The following is a 22,282-nucleotide window of genomic DNA, read 5'->3' as shown; positions in this document are numbered from 1 at the left end:
TAAAGAGGAAAAAAGAGAGAAAGACAAAGAGAGAAAGAGAGAGGGAGAGAGAGGGAGGGAGGGAGAAGGAGGGAGGAAGAGAGGGAAGGAAGGGAAAGAAAAAAAGAGAGAGAAGTATTTTTCTTGGATATCATGGTCTAAGCCCCAGAAAGTTAAGTGGCTTGGCTGAGGTTACAGCTAGAAGAGGATTCAGGGGTCCTGCCTCTACCACCAAGGCTCATTCTGCCTCCCCTCATGCTTCGATACCTCCCTCCACTTTCCCAGTTTCAACTCTCAGAAAGGCACTGGGGCTTTTTTTGTTTAGTATTTGCCTATTTGCCAAGTAAGGATGGAGACAGACTGATTTAAGTGGAATTTCTATTTTTAGACATTTCTGGTTCTGCTGAATAGAAAATTTAAAAACAGTGTATTCCTGCCTCAAGGAATGGTAGGACTTTCTGAGGCTTAATGACAAAGGGAAACAAACATGAGTGCTTCAAAGTACACTGAACTCTTAGGTTCAGTGAATGCTTTCTCGAATACACTTTGGATCTAAAATGAGAAATCAGTTTGTCCTGGTGCAGACATATGTGGGAGCATTAATTCTCCTGGGCTTAAACTGCCCCAGAAGACAGTGCTGGGAAGAGGAGATCATGACTGGCCTCAGATCTGTTAGGATGGTAATCGATCATTTAGAAGCTTTACAACCAGGAGAAAAATGAGCATGAGAGGAAATGTGAAACAAGGACACATCATCACTCTCCACCTAGAGCCCTCCAGTTTCTGAGAAAGATGGAAAAGGCAGAAAAACAAACATACTAACAATGAAAATTCTAAAGATTTTTTAAAATGAGAAACTGAGAGGAAAAATCACATCTAAGTTCTTCTAGAAAGATCACAATTTCAGAAAACCTATTGTTTGGAACAAAAACCTATGTTTAAGTTTATTTTATTTACTTGAGAACAATTTAGTAGAATTATTTCAAGTGTCTATCTTAATACAGACTTTTCAGAAGTGGGATAAATGTACACTTTCCTGCTACCGAGGGCTGCTATGAGAATTAACTAAATTTAAAAAAAATTAGACACAGTCGACTGAAATCTTTCTCTTAAGAGTTGTGCTATGGCTGGGTGCAGTGACTCATGACTGTAATTTCAGCAGTCATGAAATTGGGAGGTCAAGGCGGGAGGATCACTTGAGCCCAGCAGTTCGAGACCAGCCAGGGCAACATGGCAAAACTCCAACTCTACAAAAATACAAAAAAGTTAGCTGGACATGCTGACACATGCTTGTAGTCTCAGCTACTGGGGAGACTGAGGTGGGAGGATCACCTGAACCTAGGCTACAGTAAGCCACAATCTCATCACTGTACTCCAGCCTGCTGGGCAACAGAGTGAGACCCTGCCTCAAAAGAAAACAAAAAGTTGTGCTATGAATTAAAAAAAAAGAAACTCAAATATTTACTGCTTGAAAATGAAAGAATTAGGTTGGAGCCTACCTATTCTCTAGTTCAAATTTCACTGTCTCTCTTTAGGTAAGCATCGGAGGCATTTGTTGTTTTGTTGTATGGATGTGTGCTGGGCCTTCATGAACCAGCTTATTGGCTATTGGTGGTGGTTGTTTTTACTCAGCTCTATTCTGTAGAAACAGTACCCCAATTTTCATTTGGGAAATTACCCCTGCCCCCTGTCTGAACCCACTTGCTTTGGGTGAACCTGAATCCATCCATGGACTCCTAGGGAGTAGAAAGTGAGTGAGGCTAAGCTCCTCAGCACCGTCTCTTTCCCCTGATGACAGTCATTGTCTCAGGGAAAAACACATCACTCAAATTAAACCCAATTAGAGCATTAAAAACTTAATTGTTGGTGGAACTGCCAAATGTTATAACCTTATGGAGGGGAATCCAGCAATCTCTAAAGATAAATAATAATAGAGTACAATTAATTGTCTGTTGTTTTCTTTCCCATAAAAGATATTACTGGTGCTGGGTGCAGTGGCTCACGCCCATAATCCCAGCACTTTGGGAGGCCAAGGTGGGCAGATCATGTGGTCAAGAGATCAAGACCATCGTGGCCAACATGGTGAAACCCTGTCTCTACTAAATATACAAAAATTAGCTGGACATGGTAGCGCATGCCTGTAGTCCCAGCTGCTCAAAGGCTGAGGCAGGAGATTCACTTGAACCCAAGAGGCGGAGGTTGCAGTGAGCCGAGATCGCGCCATTGCATTCCAGCCTGGCAACAGAGCAAGACTCATCTCAGAAAAAAAAAAAAGATATATCAGGAAAATGGGTGAAATTTAAGATCTGTAGATTAGTTGATATTATTGTATCAGTGTTACTATCTTGAGTTTGATAATTGTATTGTGGTTAATGTTCTTATTTTTAGGTAACACTGAAGTAGTTAGACATGTAGGGTCATCACATCTGCAACTCATTTGCCCGTGGTTCAGAAACAATTATATTGTATACACACACACACAACAGATAAATATATAGAAAGTAGGAGGGCAAGAGAAAGAACGATAAAGCAAATGGGCTAAAAAGTTAATAATTGGGAACTTGAGTAAACGATATATAGCAATTCTTCATACTGTTCCCAAAACTCTTCCATAAATCTTTATTATATTGTAAAAGTTTATTTTGCCAAGGTTGAGGACACACCTATGACACAGCCTCAGGAAGTCCTGATGACATGTGCCCAAGGGGGTCGGAGCACAGCTTGGTTTTATACATTTTAGGGAAACATGAAACATCAATCGGTATATGTAAGAAGTACATTGGTTCAGTCAGGAAAGGCGGGACAACTCAAAGCAAAGGCAGGAACACTCGAAGCAGGACATGGCTTCCAGGTCACAGACAGGTGAGAGATAAAGGTTGCATTATTTTGAGTTTCTCATTAGCCTTTTCAAAGAAGGCAATCAGATATGCATTTATCTCAGTGAACAGAGGGATAACTTTGAATAGAATGGGAGGCAAATCATGCCTTAAGCTGCTTTTTCCCTATAGCCTAGTGATTTTGGGGGCCCAAGATATTTTTCTTTCACATTTCCCCATTTTCTTTTTTAAAATCTTTTGGAGAAGGCATTTTAGAAAAAAATGAGTCTCTTGTCCTAGGATTTGTCTGATCTCTCATGGCTAGGATGATTTATTCCTATACAGATAGATCCGGAGTTCTTAGGAAAGCTCATTTTTAGAAGGTTGTGAAGTCACATTTCCTACGAAGAGAAAATAGGGGGAGGAAGGGAGAAAAACAACCACAAACAAAAGAGCAATCCTGAAAATCTACATAGGCCATATTACTCTGAAGTCTATACATCAGTAGGCAGGTATGAAAGTGGCTTACGTATGTAAATAGGTTGCCATTATTTTGTTCTGAAGTTTAAGTTGTCTACTTTCAGTTCACAGGGCTTTACGAAAGCACAGCTTAGTTTTCAGTGAATCCAAATTAAGAAACCTGGGGGACAAAAAGAATGAAAAAAATTGAAAACACTATTTTGAGACTTGTAGCCAAGAAAAAAAATTAGAATTCTCTCCAAACTGTAGAAAATAAAATGTAAAAACATTGAACAAGACTAGAATCTCACAACAGGTGTACTATAGTTTTCGAAACATAGTTTTTCTCTCTCCAGTTTTCCATTTTTGCTGAAGACAAATCATAGTAAGGCTGGCTTGCTTTATTTTACTTGGCATAATTATTTGTATACAGTGCACCAATAATAATTATTTTTTACATAGGCTTTTAAATTGACTTTGATGGAACTTTGTTCCATGAAAAGAATCTCAGATAAGACATTTTAAAGCTGAGCCCAGCCATGAAGTTGTGCCATCAAATACCTATGAGTTGGGTTAATTTCCTCTCCTCTTGAGGTTCCAAGATAACTGGGGCTTCTGGGCCTGTCAGAAAATGACATTCTTTACTTACCACAGGTCAGAAACCCTGTACAGGGACTGTGTACACAAAATATGAGACCAGTTTTTCCAAGGGTGTTTTTGGCTCCATAAGTCAAGTTTGATTCCTTAAAGGAAAGCATGTCATCCCAGTCAAATCCTTGGTAAATTAACTAGTTTCTCCAATTGTGTCCTGTTACAAATGAAAATAGATTCTTATTGCACTTATGCAAATAACTGTATTGCTAATAAGTTAAGAATACTCAAAAATGGTTTCCAAATACTGGATAAATCAGGTAGAGAGAAACAAATATGCTCCAAATTTTGTTCATAGGAGTATACTAAATTGTTAAAGTCTGTCAATAGTTCAAAAGAAAAGTTCAAAGATTCTGAAAAACAAAACAAAGGATCAGCAACATTTGAAGCAAAAAGTTAAAAATATTAGTTCAGTCCATGCAGTTCCTTCCTGTTCTGCTTGATACTTATGAACATTTTAGTGCTCCATGAGTCCTAAAATTTTTTCCTCTATTCTGATGTCATAATCTCCAAAGTTATCAGAAACCTGAATTCAAGAGCACCTGTTAGAGTTTTATAGCTAATTATAAAACCACCTCCTAGGTCGGGCATGGTGGCTCATGCCTATGATTCCATCACTTTGGGAGGCCAAGGCAGGAGGATCATTTGAGGTTAGGAGTTCAAGACCAGCCTGACCAACATGGAGAAATCCCATCTCTACTAAAAATACAAAAAACTAGCTGAGTGTGGTGGTACATGCTTATAATCCCAGCTACTTGGGAGGCTGAGGCAGGAGAATCACTTGAACTTGGGAGATGGAGGTTGCAGTGAGCAAAGATCGTGCCATTGCACTCCAGCCTGGGCAACAAGAGCAAAATTCCACCTCACAAAAAAAATGGGAAAAGTTGATAGGTGCACATGTACTCCAGAACTTTAAAATAGAATCAAATTAATTTTTTTAAATAGGCAAAGAACTTGAATAGACATTTCTCTAAAGAGAACATACAATAAGCACATGAAAGGTGCTCAGTATCACTGATCATTAGGGAAGTGCAAGTCAAAATCACAGTGAGATACCACCTCACACACATTATAATGGCTACTATCAAAAAAACAGACAAGTATTGGCAAGACGTGGAGAAATTGGGACCCTTGTGTCCTGTAGGTGAGAATGAAAAATGATACAGGCACTATGGAAACATTACGGTTATTCCTCAAAAAATTAAAGACGGAATTACCATGTGATTCAGCAATTCCATTTCTGGATGTTTATGCAAAAGAACTGAAAGCAGCATATCAAAAAGATACGTGTATTCCTTTTGCAGCCAAAAGGTGGAAGCAATCCAAGTGTCCATCAATGGATAAATGGATAAAGAAAATGCAGGATATTCATACAACAGAATATTATTCAGTCTTAAAAGGGAAGGAGGCCAAGTGTGGTAGCTCATCCCTGTAATTCCAGCACTTTGGGAGGCCAACGCAGTGGATCACCTGAGGTTAGGAGTTCAAGAACAGCCTGGCCAACATCATGAAGCCCTACCTCTACTAAAAATACAAAAATTAGCCTGGTGTGGTGGTATGCACCTGTAATCTCAGCTAATTAGGAGGCTGAGGCAGGAGAATTGCTTGAACCCGGGAGGCAGAGGTTGCAGTGAGATGAGATCGCGCTGGTGCACTCTGGCCTGGGCAACAAAACGAGACTCCATCTCAAAATAAATAAATTAATAAAGGAAGGGAGGAAATTTTAACACATGCTGCAAGGATGGACTTTAAGAATATTATGGCAAGTGAAATAAATCAATCACAAAAGGACAAATATGGTATGATTCCACTTATATGAGGTAGTTACAGCAGTCAAATTGCCAGGGGATTGGAGGAAGGGGAGAATGGGAAATCAGTGTTTAATAGGTAGAGTTTCCATTTTGCAAGAAAAAAGAACTCTGAGGGTGGTTGGTGGTGATGGTAATGGTAATGAACGCAATACTATTGAACTGTAAATTTAAAAATGGTTAAGATTGTAGGTTTTGTGTTATGTGTATTTTACCATAATTGTAGAAAAAAGTTACATGGACAAAAATACTTGTTATAGGACAGACTGAACAACTTACATAGCTTGGCCAGAGAACAGCTGGAGTAAACAAATGCATCACCTAAAGGAAATGAAAAATTTATAAATCCTGAGGGGGAAAAATTTTTGTTTCAACTCTAAGACCTATGCAAATTTCTGCAAATAAATAAATAAAACTCTAAGACATATCTATGTAGAAACCTTAGGAGAAAATCAGGCTGGGCACAGTGGCTCATTTTTGTAATTCCAGCACTTTGGGAGGTCGAGATGGGCAGATCACTTGAGCTCAGGAGCTCAAGACCAGCTTAGGCAAAATAGTGAGACCCTGTCTCAAGAAATTAAAAAAAAAGAAAGAAAGAAATCCTTCAATGTCTCCAATATAAAGCCAGCTTTGGGATCTACTACCCTGTGTTGGTGCTTCTTAAACTGGAGACTGCATGGTTCCCCAAAAATATATCCAGAGATCCCATCCCACTCCCTGTGTCCTGGGATCTGCTGACCTCATTTTAAGGAATACTGCACTTAATGTCAAAATAATGCAATCACCCTGCATTTGTGATTTTTACTTTGGTTGAATTATTTTATGTTATAAAGGTTTGTTATATTTAGTAATAATACACAGCCAAAAGCTTTATAGATTATCTTTAATTTCTTGAGGTAGTGTTTTCCCAAACTGAACGCTCTTAGCTGCCCAAGAATATCATTAGAGAAACCAGTTTGAGAAACACTGTACTACATAGAAGTTGTCTAAAGACCCTGAGATGCAATAATCTGGCAACAGAAGTTTCTGGTTTGAGCTCAATTGACTTCTAAACAAAGTTGGGGGCCAGGCATGGTGGCTCATGCCTGTAATCCCAGCACTTTGGGAGGCTGAGGCAGGCGGATCGCTTGAGGTCAGGAGTTTGAGACCAGCCTGGACAACATGGTAAAATCCCATCTCTACAAAAAATACAAACATTAGACAGGTGTGGTAGCACACACCCATGATCCCAACTACTCAGGAGGCTGAGGTGGGAGGATTGCTTGAGCCCAGGAGGTAGAGGTCACAGTGAGTTGAGATTGTGCCACTGCACTCCAGCCTGGGACAAAGTGAGGCTCCATCTCAAAAAACAAAATCAAAAACAAAAACAGGGCATGAGGGATGATGAAAAGATGGAACTTAACCAGCTGGGGCATTCTCCTGGACACTTCTCATGCTCCTCTGCTTCTCTTTAGCTCCTAGAGAACTAAGCCTCACCTAGCCCCCAACCCTGCTCCCCTGTCCATAAAGCAGCGCACATCCTTTTCAATACTTTCTGACAAAGACTAGGAAACCCAAGGGCTGGTTTTGTAGTGGAAAGTGCTGGCTAGGGTTGTGGAGCCCATAGGGACCTGGTTTCCTAATCTGACCCCACAGCTCTATGGCTGTGTGGTCTGCGGCAGCCACCTAACCTGTCTCAGCTTCAGCTGCCTCTCCTGTGAAACAAAGATGGTATTGCCCAACAGATTGTGGGAAAGTCTGAATGAAGTATTATTATATGTCATGTGCCCAGTGAACTGCATGGTATACAGCAGATGTTCAATAAGTAAGAGACATGGCCGGTTGTGGGCTCACACCTATGATCCCAGCACTTTGGGAGGCCGAGGTGGGTGGATTGCCTAAGGTTAGGAGTTTGAGACCCAGCCTGGCCAACATGGTGAAACTGCATCTCTACTAACAATACAAAAATTAGCTAGGTGTGGTAGGGCATGCCTGTAATACCAGCTATTGGGAGGCTGAGGCAGAAGCATCACTTGAACCCAGGAGGCGAAGGCTGCAGTGAGCCGAGACTGCATCACTGCACTCCAGCCTTGGCTGGAGCGAGACTCTGACCCTCCCCTAAAAAAACAAAATGGCTATAGTCACTCTGTTGTGCTAGGAAATACTAGGTCACCTTCATTCTTTGTATTTTTTGGGCCAAGATTGCGCCACTGCACTCCAGCCTGGGTGACAGAGCAAGACTCTAAAAAAAAAAAAAAAAAAAAAAAAAAAAAAAAAAAAAAAAATTTTAAGTGAGAAATAAGGGCAAGAAAAAGCTCCATTCACTGCCTCAGCCACATCCACTGCCACGACCACTGAAACCTCATAGGATAATTTGCACCTTTGATTTCAGATGCTGATAACTGCTTTCTGTAAGGTGAGGTCAGGGCAGAGAAAATCCAGGAAAGGGCTGGCATGCTGCTCAAAAGACTCCTTCCATAAGACGGCAGGGCTGAAACTGTCTTTGCAAAAATTATAATGGAGGAAATCATGTCAGTGAAAGAGATCAGACCTAATCAACTCCATCTTGCTTCTAACCTTTAAGCTGTCTTTGTTCATTCCTGGGCATAGGCTGAACTAACCTTGGGAAGGAATTTAGTTTATAGTTTGACTCTGAAACAAAATTGGTAATAGTCCTTTCCCCAAAAAGACCCACTTCTTGCCTGGGGACCAGTCTATCTTTGTAGGACTAACAAATTAGCTACAAGATTAGAAATCTGGTTTAGGGGTCATGCAGACTCTGGCTGCAAGTGTCTGAACCTCCCAGATTGCTTCTGGGGATAACATCACTATTAAACAACCTAAGATCAGTGCTTGAGATATTTTGCAGACCTTGCACTGGATGGATCAGCGGACACTACCTAGAAGGGTAATCTGGCTCAACCAATTCTGTGATCCCACCCAGAAACAGAAGACTGCAAGAAAACCTCATTTTGATCCCCTAAGATTCCATCTGCAAACTGGCCAATCAGCACTCCCCCACTTCCTGAGCCCCCACCCCCCAAGTTATCTTTTCAAATTCTCCAAATGCTCAGGGAGACCGATTTGAGTAATAATAAAACTCTGGTCTGCCACATAGCCAGCTCTGTGTGAAGTACTCTTTCTCCATTGCAATTCTCCTGTCTTGATAAATTGGCTCTGTCTAGGCAGTGGGCAAAGTGAACCTGCTGGGTGGTTACAGGGCTTTAGGTAGGTGGGAAAGAGATGAGAAGAAGAATGCTTGCAGGGGAGGCAAAAGGGGAATTTCTGAGGCAAATCCTGAGGGGAAAGTAAGGGAGAGGTACTCTTCAAGGGACATAGGTGAAGCCTGAGTCATCTGTAAATGTGAATACCTCCAAATAAATAGAAGAAATGTGAATAGTACTTGCTCTGTGCCAAGGCTTATTCTGGATGCTTTACAAATATTGACTCATGTAAACTTGTCAATAACTTGTGAGGTATGTGCCATTATTATCTCAATTTTGCATGTGAATGGACTGAGGCAAACAGAGGTTAAGCAACTCGCCCAAGGTTGCCCAGCTGGTAAAGGTTGGAGCTGGGACTCAGATCAGACTGGCCTGTTCAGCATCTCTCCACCAAATCTGGATATCTGTGACTGAGTGTTGAGAATGGTACAAAGAGTTGGGGTTACCGCATTTTGGTGGATCTTTCTTCTCCTAAAAACTGGGTCACCCTAACAATCCCCCAGGTTTACCTGGCCAGGATACCTTCAGTCTCCAGCATTTTTTTTCCTCCCTCAGGTCTGGTTCCTGGATCCCTCTTGGCTTGTGCCTTGTCTGCTCCAGATGGAGTGTCCTCTCTCTGTGCCAGTGTATCAGCCAGGGGTCCATCCAGAAAAGCCCATTCAGAGTGATGTATACTAGGGAGGTATGAGAGGACCTAAACAATTTTGGAAGCTGGCTAATGTAAACTAAAAATAACATTCTGGGCTGGGCACAGTGGGTCACACCTGTTAATCTCAGCACTTTGGGTTTTGTTATTGTTGTTGCTTTGAGACAGAGTCTCACTCTATCACCTAGGCTGGAGTGCAGTGGCATAATCTCGGCTCACTGCAACTTCTACCTCCCAAGTTCAAGCAGTTCTCCTGACTCAGCCACCCAAGTAGCTAGAATCACAGGCATGCACCACCACATCTAGCTATGTTTTGTATTTTTAGTAGAGACAGGGTTTCACCTTCTTGGCCAGACTGGTCTCAAACTCCTGACCTCAAGTGATCCACCTGCCTCAGCCTTCATCCCAGCCCTTTGGAAAGCTGAGGCGGGTGGATTGCTTGAGCCCAGTTCAAGACCAGCTTGGGCAACATGGCAAAACCCCATCTCAACAAAAAAAATTATGAAATTAAAAATAATAATAAAATTCTAAGGTCCGCCAACCATCTGAATGGACCCTTCCTCTCAACCAGGGCATTCCAAAGTTAACCTGAGAAACTGGTTCAGGCCATGATGGGAAGGGAGGGTTGGACATGCCTTATTATACCCTCCTCCCTTTTGGATTTCAGCAAAAGCTGACAAGCATTAACATCAACACAGATCTTAAGTCTGACAAGAAACACTTATGGGCCAGGTACGGCAGCTCATGCCTGTAATCCCAACACTTTGGGAGGCTGAGGCAGGTGGATCACTTGAGGTCAGGAGTTCAAGACTAGCCTGGCCAACATAGTGAAAACCCATCTCTATTAAAAGTACAAAAAATTAGCAGGGCATGGTGGCACATGCCTGTAATCCCAGCTACTCAGAAGGCTGAGGCAGGAGGATCACTTGAACCCAGGAGGCAGAGGTTATGGTGAGCCGAGATCACACCACTGCACTCCAGCCTAGGTGATAGAGCAAGACTCTGCCTCAAAAAGAAAAAAAAAGAAACGCTTTCAGTCTATTATATCTGAAGCTGCTACCTGGAGGTTTCATCTGCATCATAAAACTCTGGTCTCCACGGCCCTTTATCATTGTAACCCAGACATTCATTTCTCTTTATTCCAGGTCTTTATATAATAACTTAATAACTTAACTCTTTCAACCAATTGCCAATCAGAAAATGTTTAAATCTACCTATAACCTGGACCCCCACCAACTCTGCTCCTTTCAGTTGTCCCACCTTTCCAGACGGAGCCAATGTACATTTTACATGTATTTGATGTCTTGTCTCCCTAAAATGTATAAAAGTAGGCTGTGCCCCAGCCACTTTGGGCACATGTTCTCAGGGTCTCCTGAGGGCTGTGTCATGGGCCATGGTCACTCTCATTTGGCTCAGAATTAATCTCTTCAAATATTTTATGGAATTTGACTCTGTTTGTCAATATTGAATAGTCTGTAGATGGCTGGTTCTGGGGTCTGAAGTCTGCAGGGCAGGTCCTCTGGGGTGAGGATGAGGATGGATATGAAGTAGAGGAAAGCAAGTAGAAACTGGGATCCGTGAGCCAAAAGCTGAAGCCAGAGGACAGATTGGAACCCACATAGGTCTTTCAGAAAGCTTCCGGTTTCAAGGAAGTAGATGTCCTATTGGAAAAGCTAGAGCCCTCCACTATAGAACTAAACATACACCTGGCTCAAGAGTCAGAGAAGCTGAAAGAGGCTCCAGTGGAGTATGGAGGAGCTGTGGGCCAGGGGCTGCCACCAACAAAGTGAGCCAACAGAAAAGCAGCAACGTGAGCGCACACTGGGTTGGTAGCTGGAGCATGCACCAGTTGGCTTAGCACAGAAGGGATACAGCTGCTGTTTCACCTCTGTCTTCCAAATTCCACCCAAGATGTCCCTTGTGGGACAGGCCAGCCTGGAACTATGCAGGGAAGGGGATGCTGGGAGACATTGTTGCAGCTTAGCTCAACTGCTACAAGCCCAAGGCACACAACTGGGATGGGATGCCCTGCTTTTGCGGGGAAGCCCCTCCATTCTTTTTCTAGAAATCAAATTGCTGAAGAAAACAAGCCTCCTGCCCAAGGAATTTCTTTGCTTTAATATTTGCTTTGTAGTTTGGTGGATTTATTCCCTGCTGCCAACTTCTAGTATGGACACCCGGGTGGGTGCCTTTGCTTCTCTTTGGAACCACCCACACCTTTCTATCCTTGGGCTCTCCTCCCCAGAGCGGGGGGTCATTATCCCAGTCAAACACAGTGATGATGAACAGAGAATCCCTGACAGTCACCAGAGATGTCACATAAATGACAGTGTATTATGTCTACCACAGTGTTTATTCTTGATCTCTAGGATAAGCCTGGAACCAGTTATTTTTACTTAAATACTTTAACAATTGGTGGTGGCATAATCTAAGTCAGCAGTTGTCAAACTTTCGTCTATGGCAAAATCACCCAGAATCCTCAGATCCCCATTTTGATTTTCTTTTTTGTTTTCTTTTATTGAGACAAAGTCTGGCCATGTTGCCCAGGTTAGAGTACAGTGGCTCTTCACAGGTGCGACCATAGTGTGCTGTGGCCTCAAACTTCTGGCCTCAAGCTACCCTCCCACCTCAGCCTTTCAGGTAGCGGGGACTGCACTGTGCACACTGCAGCATCCAGCTCCTTCCCAAGTTTCCGATTCAGGTCTCTAAGGGGGCCTGAGAATTTGCAGTTCTATCAAGTTTCCAGGGGATGATGATGATGTTGGTCTAGGGGCCACACTTTGAGAAACACTAGCCTTGAGGTTAAGAGCACAGACTTCCGGATCAGACTCCATGGGGTGGAGTCCCAATTCACCACTCGTTTGCTTCATGACCGTGGGCAAGTTACTCAGTATCCTCATGCCTCAGTTTCTTTAGGACAAAAATGGCACCTACTTTTGGGGGTTGTAGTGACACTTAAATAAATTAATCCACATAAAATGTGTATCCATAAAGCACTATATTCATGTTTTATCCATAAAATACTTTATCCACATTAAGTATGGATACAGCATAAACACTCAACAAATATTTGCTATGGTTTTAATTCAACATATGTTTTGTGAGTGACTATGTAGCAAATGCATATTGAGTTCTATATTTACAGATCTTTCACACTCATAAAGGCTGAGTCTAGAATACACTGGTCTTTGATTTAATTTCTCAGTAATTGTGACATTTTCTTGTTTCTTCATACCTGTCCCTTCCTATTTCTCTAATAATGATCACTGAGCCAGGAAGTACAAGCAAATATGTTAGGAAAAAAGTATTATGATAGATATACAGAAGGTGTCAGCTCTTTTACAAAATATTATTCTAATGGAAAAACTAGCTTTATGGCAAAGTTTGAGTTTAATTTCCTAATTGTCCAGTGGGTGGCAGCACCACACGGGAATTTTGCAGAAGAGTATTCAATTCCCATCCCCAATCTTCAGCACCGGGCTGGCTCTTTTGCACTTTAAACTCCATTTCCTGGGTCTCAGATGCTTTTTTGTCTTTGTTTAGATTTTTCAAAAAGTAATTAATTATTATTATTATTATTATTTTTGAGACAGAGCCTCTCTCTGTCACCCATGCTGGAGTGCCGTGGTGCTACCTCGACTTACTGCAACCTCTACCTCCTGGGTTCAAGCTATTCTCCTGCCTCAGCCTCTCTAGTAGCTGGATTACAGGCACCCGCCACCATGCCCGGTTAATTTCTGTATTTTAGTAGTGACAGGGCTTCACCATGTTGGCCAGTTTGGTCTGGAACTCCTGACCTCAGGTGATCCGCCTGCCTCAGCCTCCCAAAGTGCTGGATTACAGGTGTGAGCTGCCGTGCCAGGCCCAGAGTTAAATGTTTATACACATGTTAAATGATTTCCTTTGGATAAGTTCTTATTACTATAATTGCTGAGTTAAAAGGTATACCGGGCTGGGTGAGGTGGCTCACAGCCTGGGCAACAGAACAAGACTCCGTCTCAAAAAAAAAAAAAAAAAAAAAAAAAGGCATACTGTACTATATATATCTTTAAAGCTTCTGACACTATTCTGAATTATATGGACAACACTGGATATTATAATTTTAAAATTCTTCGTAGTTTTTATAAAATCATCATTTTGTTTAAAATGTTACATTAAAATGGTTAAAAATGGTAATTTGTTGTTTTCCTTTGCTTTCATGGTATATTTAACTTTCTTAGTTTATAACTCGAATTTGTTTCAAGCTCTCTTTCTGTTGATTAAATGGAACAAAATAAAATGAGTTAAATGGAATTAAGCTAAATAGAATTCAACTGATAGTTTCTTGTGTGCATATATCCTTCCAGAGGTATCCTATGCATTTTCCACACAATACACTTTTCTACACCTTGCGTTTTCATATTTGTTCCTTTTTTTAAAAGAAAATCCTAGATTGACTTTTTTTTAACTTTCCTTAACAAATGTCAACTGTTACTTTAGCCTCATAATGATTGCAGTAGTCCAATTTCTTTCTTTCTTTTTTTTTTTTTTTTGAGATGGAGTCTTGCACCGTTGCCCAGGTTGGAGTGCAGTGGTGCAGTCTTGGCTTACTGCAACCTCTGCCTCCCAGGTTCATGCAATTCTCCTACCTCAGCCTCCCAAGTAGCTGGGATTACAGACACACACCACCACACCTGGCTAACATTTTGTATTTTTAGTAGAGATGAGGGTTCACTATGTTGACCAGACTGGTCTCAAACTCCTGACCTCATGATCTGCCCACCTCGGCCTCTCAAAATGCTGGGATTACCAGTGAGCTCCTGCACCTGACCAATAATCCAACTTCTTAAGCAGTAATTTCTTTTCATTTCCTTCTTTTCCTTTTTTGTCATTTGTCTTTTCCTCCAGATGGAATAGTAGGCAGTCAGATCCTGAGAGTCCTGGGGACCCTGAGGAACAAGCTTGCTCACATCTTTGTCACGTAAACAGGAAAGGCTGAACACAGCCCTGGGTCGAGCCGCAGAAGTCTCTCCTCTAAGATCTGTTGGCAGAGGCAACAGGTAATAAATGACAGATTTCTCCTTCTTGTAAGGAAGTCTCAGTCTCTCTTTCTCAACATCAAGGTTCATTTTTCTCATTCATCTCTCCATTTCCATTCAAAAATGCATTGCATGTAATCGACACTATGCAAATACTTGTTGAATGAACAAATTAATACATGAAAATATCAATGAATAAATACTAACCACAGAAATATCTGGTTATGCCTGTTTGAACAGTCCTAAAGACTTTCGTCCATGTGACTGGCTAACTACAAACAATCAATGTTAGTGTAGCACAAGTGCTAGTGGGATAGCAAGGAGTCATATCCTGTTACAGCTGGAAGAGGCCTTAGAGCTTATCATATCCCAAAGTCTCAAACCATTGAACACTAGTAGAGTATACTTATTTACCCTGCATAATCTTGTTGCTGGTGATGTTGGTTTTTACATTTGAATTAGTTGCCAACATAGAAAAATTAGGAGACCTCACAAAACGTGATTCAGGGGCTGCTTGAGGAACAAAACTGGAAAATAGCTACAGAAAATAGCTTAGGCTGACTAGTTGCTGCCCCTCTTGCATTCTATTTTATTTATGTATTTATTTATTTATTCTTCTGGATCTTCTTTCAAGAACTGCCCCCATTTTAGGGGAGTGTGTTCTATTCATTTAATGCAGCTCCCAACCACCCCAGTGCACCTGATGCATAGACAGGACTTGTCAGCTCTGGTAGCAGTTGCATTTGTGATGCCTGATCTAATCTCATGCCACTCCACTACCCCATTTTTTCAATAAGAAAACTGAGGCCCACTCAATTTGCCTCCCTAAAAATTTGCCTGATTTGGGCCTCATTCCTGCATTGTCTTCCATCCACTGCCATAGTAAACACTGAAAGATACAAATTTAACAAGGTCACTCTTCTGCTTAAAATCCTTCAGTGGCTCCTTACTAGTTTTGAAGCTCCCAATCTTCTTGTCGTGGCCTATGAGACCTTTCAATGCAAAGCCTACTTTACGAGCCTTAACTCTGACAACGCTAACGAGCCAGCCACACCAAATGTCTTCAAGTTCTTTTACTCTGCCATATGCTTTTATGCCTCGCTGTCTCTGTCTATGCTGATCTCTTTGCTTGGATTGCCCATCCCTATCATTTGTCTGACAAACTCATGCACATTCAGCACTTAGCTCAGGCACCTATGATTCTGCCCTGCCAATGCCTCCACCCTCCTCCTACTTCTCCTCCTCCTCCATCATCTCTGAGCCATAGGGCTCAGCTCACACTCCTATTTATTTACAGCTTTTAGAACAGTCAATTGTAACTTCCCCACTAGACTATGTGCTCCTTGAAGGAAGAGAACACAGCCCATTCATTTTTATTTTCAGCATTTTTTTCCCCAGTGCTCAATAAATGTTGAATAAATAAATGATAGCCTTGCTCCAGGTGACTTTGTTAGTGACCTATCTCTGAGAAAATAAAGGAATCCTTTAAAACTTGAGAGAGTGCAGGGACAAGCTACTTTCTTTCCATAATACCAGGCTGTCTCAAGAAACTTCGTCTTGGTGATTCTCTTCCTCCTTTTTCTCCTTCTAACATATTATGCACCTCATTTTGGCTGCAGCTTCCCAGTTAAAAAGTTTACCCCCTAATGTTCATTTGACTCCAGATAATTAGTATAAGCCAATCCTGGAAATTCTATACTTCTTGCTAGTGTTTGGTTCGTGAATGAGACTGTAATGAAAACCTGGTTAATGAAACATGAGGGAATCCCGATCTCAGGAAGATAGTCCTGAGAAATTTTCCTTTATACTAAAGAAAAGCCACAGAGCAGATGCTTCCTCCCTTTATCTTTTGGACATTATCATTACAAAATATTATGTATGGAAGTGCTGACAGCATCTTGCCATCAATCTGAAAATGAAGCTAATACCAATGGTAGAAGAATGGAGAGATGGAAAAAAGCTTGGAATAAAAGCATCACGAAGCATCTGAGCAACCAACCCTGATTCTTATTCCATTGTTACATCCAATAATACATTTCCTTCTTGTTAAGCCAGTTTAAGTCATGGCTGTATATTTTAATTTGGAACTAAGCCATACTGATACAGTTCTTCAATTCATGTTATTTCTAAAATGACTACATATAATCCTCAACTTTCTAATCCCTTTGTTAGTCTATGAATAGCCTAATTAATCAGGTAAGCCTCGGATGATCTAAAATTAGGCACCACGACGCAGGAGGGAGCATGACCAGGAATTTCTTAAATATCTGTTTTCTCCTTGTCAGACCTATACATGGCTCTTAATAAATGAAGTCCATTTTAGAGTTGGCCATGAGTGAGTCTCATTCCATCATTCCCTACCACGAGCCATACTATCAGCTTCTCTCCAGCTTTCAGCCACACTTCTCCTTCCTAACAGCACCCAGATTTGTTTACAAGAATACTTTTCCTCCTTGCAGCCACAACACCCCCACTTGTAAAGAGAGGCCTGATTCTTCCACAGACAATCCCATTGATCCTTGTTAATGATCAGTTATGCATGGTCCTGTAACTCGGTTCTGGCCAATGAGACAGGAGGAGAATTTATTAGGAAGCTTCTGGGAAAATCTTCCCCAATCCTAAAAGAGAGCTATAGGAGAAACTCTCCTTATTCCTCTTGACATTGCCCTGTTGGGACGTGAATACTCCAATTACTGCTGCCATCTTGTTATGAGCTTGAGGATAAAGCTAACAACAAAAATAAAATCAGAAAATAAATATCAGAAGAATGATGGAAGGAATCTAGGTCCTTTTCTTGAGACAGAGTTTCACTTTGCCACTCGGGCTGAAGTGCAGTGGCACAATGTCAGCTCATTGCACCTCCATCTCCCAGGTTTAGGCAATTCTCGCATCTCAGCCTCCCGAGTAGCTGGAATTACAGGCATGAACTACCATGCCTGGCTAATTTTTGTATTTTTTGATACAGACAGGGTTTAACCATGTTGGCCAGGCTGGTCTCAAACTTCACCTGCTTCGGCCTCCCAAAATGTTGGGATTACAGGCATGAGCCACTATGCCCGGCCTGGAATCCAGGTTCCTGATAGCACATTGAGTTGTTGAATTGACCAATCCTGAAGCACTCCCTACCCTAGTTGGGGATTTTTGTAATGTATGATAATGTGTTTTCTTATTTTTTTTAAATTATACTTAAGTTCTGGGGCACATGTGTAGATCTTGCAGGATTGTTACCTAGGTATACACACGCCATGGTGGTTTGCTGCATCCATCCCCCCATCACCTACATTAGATATTTCTCCTAATGTTATTCCTCCCCAATCTCCCCACCCCCTGCTATCCCTCCCCTAGCCCCTCACCTCCCAACAGTGTGTGATGTTCCCTTCCCTGTGTTCATGTGCTCTCATTGTTCAACACCCACTTATGAGTGAGAACATGCGGTGTTTCGCTTTCTGTTCTTGTGTCAGTTTGCTGAGAATGACGGTTTCCAGATTCATCCATGTCCCTGCAAAGGACATGAATTCATCCATTTTATAGCTGCATAGTATTCCATAGTGTATATGTGTCACAATTTCTTTATCCAGTCTATCATTGATGGGCATTTGGGTTGGTTCCAGGTCTTTGCTATTGTAAACAGTGCCGCAATGAACATACCTGTGCATATGTCTTTACAATAGAATAATATATAATCCTTTGGGTATATATCCAGTAATGGGATTACTGGGTCAAACGATATTTCTATTTCTAGATCCTTGAGGAATCACCACACTGTCTTCCACAATGGTTGAACTAATTTACACTCCCACCAATAATATAAAAGCGTTCCTATTTCTTCACGTTCTCTCCAGCATCTGTTATCTCCAGAATTTTTTTTTTTTTTTTTTTTTTGAGACCGAGTTTCGCTCTTGTTACCCAGGCTGGAGTGCGATGGTGCGATCTCGGCTCACCGCAACCTCCGCCTCCTGGGTTCAGGCAATTCTCCTGCCTCAGCCTCCTGAATAGCTGGGATTACAGGCACACACCACCATGCCCAGCTAATTTTTTTGTATTAGTAGAGACGGGGTTTCACCATGTTGACCAGGATGGTCTCGATCTCTTGACTTCATGATCCACCCGCCTCGGCCTCCCAAAGTGCTGGGATTACAGGCTTGAGCCACTGCGCCCGGCCTCTCCAGATTTTTTAATGATCACCATTCTAACTGGCATGAGATGGTATCTCAATGTGGTTTTGATTTGCATTTTTCTAATGACCAGTGATGATGAGCACTTTTTTGTGTTTGTTGGCTGCATGTCTTCTTTTGAAATGTGTCTGTTCATATCCTTCACCCACTTTTTGATGGGATTGTTTGTTTTTTTCTTGTAAATTTGTTTTAGTTCTTTGTAGATTCTGGATATTAGCCCTTTATCAGATGGGTAGCTTGCAAAAATTGTTTCCCATTCTGTTGGTTGCCAGTTCATTCTAATGATTGTTTCTTTTGCTGTGCAGAAGCTCTTGTTTAATTAGGTCCCATTTGTCAATTTTCGCTTTTGTTGCCATTGCTTTTGGTGTTTTAGTCATGAAGTCCTTGCCTATGCCTATGTCCTGAATGGTATTGCCTAGGTTTTCTTCTAAGGTTTTTGTGGTGTTAGGTCTTATGTTTAAATATTTAATCCGCCTTTCTGCCCATGGATGCTGCCGAAGAAGCATCGTTAGAGTCTCTCTTTTCCCTGCAATCATGTCTAAGTCAGAGTCTCCTAAAGAGCCCAAACAGCTGAGGAAGCTCTTCATTGGAGGGTTGAGCTTTGAAACAACTGATGAGAGCCTGAGGAGCCATTTTGAGCAATGGGGAACGCTCACAGACTGTGTGGTAATGAGAGATCCAAACACCAAGCGCTCCAGGGACTTTAGGTTCATCACGTATGCCACTGTGGAGGAGGTGGATGCAACCATGAATGCAAGGCCAAACAAAGTGAATGGAAGAGTTGTGGAACCAAAGAGAGCTGTCTCAAGAGAAGATTCTCAAAGACCAGGTGCCCACTTAACTGTGAAAAAAATATCTGTTGGTGGCATTAAAGAAGACACTGAGATTATTTTGAACAGTATGGAAAAATTGAAGTGATTGAAATCATGACTGTCCAAAGCAGTGGCAAGAAAAGGGGCTTTGCTTTTGTAACCTTTGATGACCATGACTCCGTGGATAAGAGTCATGCCATTCAAAAATGCCATACTGTGAATGGCCTCAACTGTGAGGTTAGGAAAGCCCTGTCAAAGCAGGAGATGGCTAGTGCTTCATCCAGCCAAAGAGGTCGAAGTGCTTCTGGGAACTTTGGTGGTGGTCGTGGAGGTGGTTTCGGTGGGAATGACAACTTTGGATTTGGAGGAAACTTCAGTGGTCGTGGTGGCTTTGGTGGTAGCCGTGGTAGTGGATATGGTGGCAGTGGAATGGCTGTAATGGATTTGGTGGAAGGTGGAGGTGGTGGAAGCTACAATGATTTTGCCACTTACAACAATCAGTCTTCAAATTTTGGACCCATGAAGGGAGGAAAATTTGGAGGCAGAAGCTCTGGCCCCTATGGTGGTGGTGACCAATACTTTGCCAAGCCACGAAACCAAGGTGGCTATGGCAGTTCCAGTAGCAGCAGTAGCCATGGCAGTGGCAGATTTTAATTAGGAAACAAGGCTTAGCAGGAGAGGAGAGCCAGAGAAGTGACTGGGAAGCTACAGTTTACAACAGATTTGTGAACTCAGCCAAGTACAGTGGCAGCAGGGCCTAGCTGCTACAAAGAAGACATGATTTAGACAAATACTCATGTGTATGGGCAAAAAACTCAAGGACTGTATTTGTGACTAATTGTATAACAGGTTTTTTCAGTTTCTGTTCTGTGGAAAGTGTAAAGCATTCCAATGAAGGGTTTTAATGTAGGTTTTTTTTTTTTTTTTTCACCCATGCTGTTGATTGCTAAATGTAATAGTCTGATCGTGATGCTGAATAAATGCCTTTTTTTTAAAAAGAAAAAACTTTAATCCATCTGAAGTTAATTTTTGTATAAAGTGTAAGGAAGGGGTCCAGTTTCAGCTTTCTGCATATGGCTAGCCAGTTTCCCCAACATCATTTATTAAACAGGGAATCCTTTCCCCATTGCTTATTTTGTTAGGTTTGTCAGAGATCAGATGGTTGTAGATGTGTGGCGTTATTTCTGAGGCCTCTGTTCTGTTCCATTGGTCTATATCTCTGTTTTGGTACCAGTGCCATGCGGTTTTGATTACTGTAGCCTTGTAGTATAGAACATTTTCTTATTTTTAAGCCAATTCAGTTTAGACTTTCTGATATTTTTAACTTAAAACATCCAAATGATACATCCACAGAAAAGGAAAAAAAGTGCCCTGCACGTAACCATTTGTTACTTTCCTTCTGGCTCTAAGATATTTTTGTATATTTTGTTTGATGAGTGAAGATCAATTTTTCATTAAGGATCTGCCATAGGAATGATGGGACCTTAAGAGGATATTTTGGAATCAGCTACTCTTCAGTTCTCTTTTCCAACAGAAATCAAATGGGACATAAATGTTTTAAGTCAGGATGGCATAGGATGATACAGTATCAAATTCCTAGTACCAAATTTTGATGTCGGTAAGCCAGAGTTCTCCTCCATCTGATGACTCAGGAATCCAGTCTTCTTCTATGTAGAAATGTTGCCCTTTCAGTATAGGGCTTCCAGGGTCACCATGGTGGGGAACAAAGCACATGGAGATAACATACCAGTTCTTAAACATGTCCATCCAGAAAGGACACACATCTCTTACATTCACATTTCACTGGCAAGAAGCAGACACATGTCTTGCTTAATGACTAGAAAGCTGGGAACTGTAGTCTCCCCTTGTATCTTCGAAGGAGAGGTGAGCCACATAGGGATAAGCTCTATCTTTTTTTTTTTTTTCCCAAAACGGAGTTTTGCTCTTGTTACCCAGGCTGGAGTGCGATGGCGCGATCTCGGCTCACTGCAACCTCCGCCTCCTGGATTCCAGCAATTCTCCTGCCTCAGCCTCCTGAGTAGCTGGGATTACAGGCACGCGCCACCATGCCCAGCTAATTTTTTGTATTTTTAGTAGAGACGGGATTTCACCATGTTGACCAGGATGGTCTCGATCTCTTGACCTCGTGATCCACCCGCCTCGGCCTACCAAGCTCTATCTTTTTTTTTAAACTTTATTATTAGTTTTTTTTGAGACAGGATCTCACTCTGTCACCCAGGCTATGCAGTGGCACAATCACTGCTCACTGCAACCTCAACCTCCTGGGCTCAAGTGATCCTTCGTCTCAGCCTCCTGAGTAGCTGGGACTATAAGAGTGTGCCCCACGTCTGACTAACTTTATTGTTATTTTAATTTTTGTAGAGACAGAGTCTCACTAAGTTGCCTAGGCTGGTCTTGAACTGCTGGTCTCAAGTGATCTTCCCACCTCAGCCTCCCAAAGTGCTGAGATTATAGGTAAGAGCAACTGTGCCCAATGATAGAAAAACGCTTTTAGTCTCTACTACAGTGTCAAAAAATTTTTTTTTAGTTTCATTTTTAAAATGACTGTTTCGGCTGGGCATGGTGGCGCATGCCTGTTATCCCAGCACTTTGGGAGGCAAAGGCAAGCGGATCACCTGAGGCCAAGGGTGCAAGACCAGCCTGACCAACATGATAAAACCCCATCTCTACTAAAAATACAAAAATTAGCTGAGG

General features: G+C 41.8%; 1 pseudogene; it reads left to right on the top strand.

Annotated features, from left to right (window-relative positions):
• The first annotated feature begins 18,798 nt into the window (after window positions 1–18,798).
• On the top strand, window positions 18,799–20,546 carry LOC105732274 (heterogeneous nuclear ribonucleoprotein A1-like; annotated as a pseudogene).
• Window positions 20,547–22,282: the final 1,736 nt, after the last annotated feature.

This window comes from Aotus nancymaae, unplaced genomic scaffold (genome assembly GCF_030222135.1).
Source record: "Aotus nancymaae isolate 86718 unplaced genomic scaffold, 86718_ANA_hifiasm-v0.15.2.pri h1tg000065l, whole genome shotgun sequence".
In the NCBI taxonomy this organism is placed as follows: domain Eukaryota; kingdom Metazoa; phylum Chordata; class Mammalia; order Primates; family Aotidae; genus Aotus; species Aotus nancymaae.
The sequence above is the reverse complement of the archived record's forward strand: the minus strand, read 5'-3'. Positions and strand labels throughout refer to the sequence as shown.